This window comes from Aricia agestis, chromosome 1 (genome assembly GCF_905147365.1).
Source record: "Aricia agestis chromosome 1, ilAriAges1.1, whole genome shotgun sequence".
Classification (NCBI taxonomy): domain Eukaryota; kingdom Metazoa; phylum Arthropoda; class Insecta; order Lepidoptera; family Lycaenidae; genus Aricia; species Aricia agestis.
In genome coordinates, this window is record NC_056406.1 from 2,296,898 (window position 1) to 2,302,897 (window position 6,000).

A 6,000-nucleotide genomic window follows, 5' to 3' on the forward strand; every position below is an offset into this window, starting at 1 on the left:
ATTATGAAAAAAAAGAAAACATAGGGACATTGTATTAGTGGCCGTAGATATTCAGGAAAAAAATTATAACTTTACGAGCATTATCCAGGGAGGAAACAGGGGACAACGTTTGTATGGAAAAAAGGGCGGTGTGGACTCCTCTTAAACGCTACAAAATGTATGCGATTTGACATATTATAAGTCATCGCTTCGCTAGCGAATACTAATGTCAAATCCATACATTTTGTAGCGTTAGCGTTAGCGTTTTGCCACTTGTCTAGGGAGGCTGCTCTTAAACTTTCTTTTTCAATAACAACATACATAGGGATAAATTTATAATTAATACATGAACAATGAACATTCAATATTATTTCTGGTATTCATCAATCATCTATGTACATTTTATTTAATAAGTTCGACGAATGACGAATTCGCGATACCATAGTAATATTATGCAAGTCATACAATCTTGCACGTAATATGATGTAGATTCAAAACGACATCTCGTGCCACCGACTCCGATAATCCGCTTTTCACATTGACTGCATCCGACTGATCCGACGTCGAGTCAGCTCATGGCACAAGTTATTAGGTACTCAGTTCAGGAAAAGACAAGGGAAAAGAGACCTTGTGATAATCTAGACTAATAATACATAAATGCGAAAGAGTGTCTGTATGTCTGTTTCTCTGTTACCTCTTCACGTTTAAACCACTAAATCGATTTTAATGCAATTTGGTATGCATATACTTTGAGTCCGTGGGATAGCCATGTATAAGTGGGAGAGCCATGCTTCGGCACGAATGGGCCGGCTCGACCGGAGAAATACCACGTTCTCACAGAAAACCGGCGTGAAACAGCGCTTCCGCTGTGTTTCGCCGAGTGAGTGAGGCCCAATACCCTACCCTATTCCCTTCCTTACCCTCCCCTATTACCCTATTCTCTCTTAAAAGGCCGGCAACGCACTTGCAGCTCTTCTGATGCTGCGAGTGTCCATGGGCGACGGAAGTTGCGTTCCATCAGGTGACCCGTTTGCTCGTTTGCCCCCTTATTTCATTTACAAAAAGTCCCGGGAAAGGACATAGAATACTTTTATTCCGAAAAAATATACGGTTACCACGCGCTAAATATGAAATAAAGTCAGTTAGTATCCCATATTCCAAATGAAGTTACTTTCTTATCAGAACTTTTCTCGCGTTTGAATTTTTGGCGGCAGTCAGCACTGTGGCAACTGGCAACACAATTTGTCCATGGATACTTTTAAGAGTCATAGCAGTTAAAAACCCGTCCAGTACGAAATCGACTCGTTTTTAGCTCGATTAGTGGTTTTTACTTCGTGTTCCGGCTAAAACACATTTTGAAAGCCATAGACGTTAATTTTAAAGTATTTGAATTTTTAATTTTTATTAATTAATATTTTGTGTTTTTACATCTTTATTGACCTGGTTTTAATATCATGGCCAATTATATTGAGCAATATAATAACATCGTGTAGTTTGGGCGCTTATGAGCAGATGTTTCATGTTGCTGATGATGCCGTGTCCAGGGACCGCCGACAATCGTCCTGACTTCTGAGTATATAGTCTATAGCTGGTAGTTAAACAACATATTATTATTATTAGGGCCTGTTTAACCACTTCTTGATAAGTGCCTGATAGGCTATCCATAATTTATCTGGTAATTATGATGACTTCAGCGCAGCCTGTGATTTTATAAATGAGATGTATTTTTTACCGTAGCACCTAAGATTTTTACTGGACTGGTTTACTTATAGTGCGTCAAGAAAGTGAAGAAATTAAAAAGTGGCAACATCGTAGTGTCATCCTTTTTTTCTTAGATTGATTTGAAAGGGATGACACTACGATGTTGCCACTTTTTAATTTCTTCACTTTCTTGACGCACTGTATATATGTATTTTTAACCGACTTCCAAAAAACGAGGAGGTTATATATTCGGCTTTGGATATTTTTTTTTTATTTTTGTATGTTCAACGATTGCTCCGCCGTTTGTGAACCGATTTTCGAAATTTTTGTTTTGTTATATTAGGTTTCACTCCAATTTGGTCCCATTTTCACAAAAGTGGTGACCTGATGATGGGAACCATGAGTAATCGAGGGAACTCTTCGAAATTTATATTGAAACATATGGTGATTTTGGTTTTATGAGAAGCATCCTAAGCATATGCTACCAAAACGCGAGATTTCGCAACGAGGTATACTATGGTTCCGAAGATACTAAGAGAACTCCGGATTCCTTATAGATACAAGTTTGGAGGATTCGGCGCTGTTTTAAGAACTGAAAGCATATGCTACTATGCAAATTACATTCATCATCATCATCATCATCATTACCACGACAGGTTCACCAATGTCACCAAAATTGAACATAACAAATTCAACCTTAACTCCAGAGCGTAAGGCACACATTTGACATTACTTCTGAGAAGTAAGCTGCTTCGATAATACAAGTAACATTAATTAAATAATGAATGTTACTTGTATCTCTCAATTAAATTATTATACACTTTCCTTGCACTTATTCCACTTTATTTTAAAAAATACACACCTGATGATGATTTTTTCGAAACCGGTCGTGTATTTAACAATTTTGTAATATTAAATATCTTAAACGGCGCAGAAAGCCCCGAAAGGGGGGTTCGGGGGCAGCCCCCCGCCAAAACAAAAACAAACACAATCCAGAAAGTCCAAGAGTAGGTTAAGTTAGAACTTAGACCACAACACAGAGGAAGCCGAGCGAGCGGAGCGAGCGTGCTGCGGCAGCAGCCGGCGACCGTCTTACTTTCGCTTTATAACGGTACGGAACCCTCCATGGGCGAGTTCGACTCGCACTTGGCCGATTTTATTATATGTTACCACCTCATTGTTTAAAAAGCGGCTTAGAATGAGATTTCTTACTGACAAATTCCGATTCGTTACTGCCCACTGCTCGTAACCGCTCATTCATTAATTTTTACCGCTCATTGAATTATTTTACTGTTTAATAATGTTTTCAATGATCCATTTAATTATTTTTTACAACTCATATTTGTTTACTTTACTGCTTAGTTTTAACTGCTAAACTGTTATTAGACGTGACATTTATAATTTTTAACCTACCAAAACTGCAATTTACAACTGACCCTTTAAATAAGTGTCTTATAATATTAATATTTAATACAATAAATAAGTACATCTTCTTATCTTCATAAATTATTTAAAATTCTCGTGTCACAATGTTAGTTACCTTACTCCTCCGAAACGGTTTTACTGATTATACTCCTATTAATCCTTCGATCGTGGATTCTTGGAAATCTATTGTTATTCTATTGTGTCTCACTCACTGGTGAGCTTGTAATAAGATACGTAGAATAATATACAGGTGTATTAATTATTCTATGTATAGTACGCGATAGTTTACTAGGTAACTAAAAAGAGTGAAATTATTATTTTTAACAAAAAATTAAAACCGATTTCCAAGGTAAAAACAATAATAACATCCTTATAATATGAACTAAAAAGTATTAAATAATTTTTCCTATCTAATAGTGCCTTTTTTTTCGGCTAAAACTCTACTATTTCTGTACTCAATCTTCATAATTTTGAAGTCGGTGCCAGTTACAAAAGTTTCAAATATTCTGGCAGACTGAAGATTCAGCTATATCTGGTACCGACTTCAAAATGATGAAGATTGAGTACAGAAATAGTTGAGTTCTAGCCGAATACAGAAAAAGGCACTATTAGATAGGAAAAATTATTTAAGACTTTTTAGTTCATATTATAAGGATGTTATTATTGTTTTTACCTTGAAAGTCGGTTTTAATTTTTTGTTAAAAATAATAATTAATTTTTATTGTGTAAAATTCGGTATAAACAATTTTCCTGGTAAGAGCGCTTACAGACGAATTTTTTCACGAAGTGTAAGCGGGGAAAGGGGAAGGCGATTTTTCAGATAAAGTGGCTACAGAACAATCCCTGATTAATACACGAGACTATTGAGAGTGTAAAAAAAAATCAATGAAAAAACTTAAGCGACTGCCGTCGACAAGTGCCGTTCGTCTGTGAGCGCTCTAACCTCGACTAGTAACATAAATATAATTATATAACTTTAACAGTTTACGTCTGTAAGTTTAAAATTTGTAGCTATAAGATATTTTTCGTCTTGCTGTATCGACCCCAAACATATCATCACAGGTTATCGAATCTGTGTCAATTGTCACCCCTTCTCATCCACACACATAAATATTGATGCCGCGTCAGTGTCAGGACACCGATGTCCTAAGACTAGGGATTGAGGTCGCGGGACCTTTGTCATGTAAATGTAGACGATTTCCAAGGGACTTTTAAAAACATTTTCTTTCAAATGCTAGTTGCTTTACGAGTTTTCTCGCGCGGGAACCGTACATTTATCCGGAATAGAAGAAATCTTATACAGTATTGGAATTAAACGAGGTTAAATTCGCACAATTTTTTTACTTCCGGTTTTTTAAAATTAATTTTAAAATTCACACTTCTGGAATAGTTTTGGCTGAGTCATCCAAGTTTTTTTATACGTGGGAGAGCCATGCTTCGGCACGAATGGGCCGGCTCGACCGGAGAAATACCACGTTCTCACAGAAAACCGTTGTGAAACAGCGCTTGCGCTGTGTTTCGCCGAGTGAGTGAGTTTACCGGAGGCCCAATCCCCTACCCTATTTCCTTCCCTCCCCTCCCCTATAATTCCCTTCCCTACCCTCCCCTATTACCCTATTCCCTCTTAAAAGGTTGGTAACGCACCTGCAGCTCTTCTGATGCTGCGAGTGTCCATGGGCGACGGAAGTTGCTTTCCATCAGGTGACCCGTTTGCCCGTTTGCCCCCTTATTTCATAAAAAAAAAAAAAAAAAACACTTGCCAGTTGCCACATTATTAAAAAGAACAACACTCCATAGACAGACGTTGAAGTTATACAATGTTTTGTCATTGTTTTGTTCTTTAAGAGCTCCCCTGACTCTAAAAATCAAACATCATCCTTCTCTCTTCACACTCACGCCCGCCTTTCATATGCCAGGTGAAAAAGGACGGCGCGGAATCATCGCCGAGTTAGTTTCACTTGAATAAAAGACGAACTATAATGATTATGAAAAAAGTGTTTTGAGCAAATTTAGGTTTTATCAATACCTTTTTAGATATTAAAAAATATTAAAGAAAAGACAGCAAACTTCGAAGATCCAAGCAAAAATGTGTCTAAAACAAGGTTTTTTGTAAAAAAGAAACTATCGAGCATTTTTTGAGTAATCGTGTTTTCGTCTTGAGCATTTAATCTTTATGAACTGAAGTTACTTGTGTCAAAAAATCAGTTTTCTAGACCTTACAGATTTTGAGATCTAGGTTAATGTATGTAGTCAAGTTAGGATCATATGGGCTCTTAATAAGTTGCTTGACAAACAAGGACAATAAATATTATATCTCCATTCCAAATTTTAGCAAATTCGGTTCAGTGGTTTGGGTATAAGGAGGTTACAGACAGACATGCAAACACACATGCATTACGTATAGCGTCTGTAAATTGTAATCTGTATAGTGTATACTGTATTGTGTATACCATGTGTATTATCCAAACGGAACAAAAATTCAAATTTTGTAGGATGGCGCCAATGACTGTTAGGATCAGGCCACATGTCGTTAACTGTATTAGTCTGTCGCTAACAGACGGACTCCGTCTCGGCCGATTGGATTTTAATTAACGCGAATTCGGCGGGAGGCGGGACTAGCCTGCTTCACAAAACTCGACTACTGACTACGCCAATTCTAGTCGTTTTATTCTGCCTGATTATAAACGATGAATTACCTACACACCCTACTTAGCAGTAGCTAATAAATGTGGTTGTCGTCTGTCAAAATGGCAAAATTAAAAGGACGACTGCAATATGGACTTTATTAGATCCGAGATCAATTTTTACTATATTTATTAATTTCTGCCATCTGTAAGTTAATGTAACGTCTCAACAGTTTTACCAAATTATAAAAAAATAACGATAGCAAACGTT

General features: G+C 36.9%; 1 protein-coding gene across 1 annotated transcript in view; it reads left to right on the forward strand.

Moving 5' to 3' along the window:
- LOC121732511 (digestive cysteine proteinase 1) overlaps positions 1–5,488 on the forward strand; it is a 31,890-nt gene extending 26,402 nt beyond the window's left edge. The window contains exon 17 of the mRNA XM_042122432.1: positions 5,477–5,488. The gene's annotated coding sequence lies outside the window, so the exon portion shown is untranslated. The remainder of the gene's footprint in view (positions 1–5,476) is intronic.
- Positions 5,489–6,000: the final 512 nt, after the last annotated feature.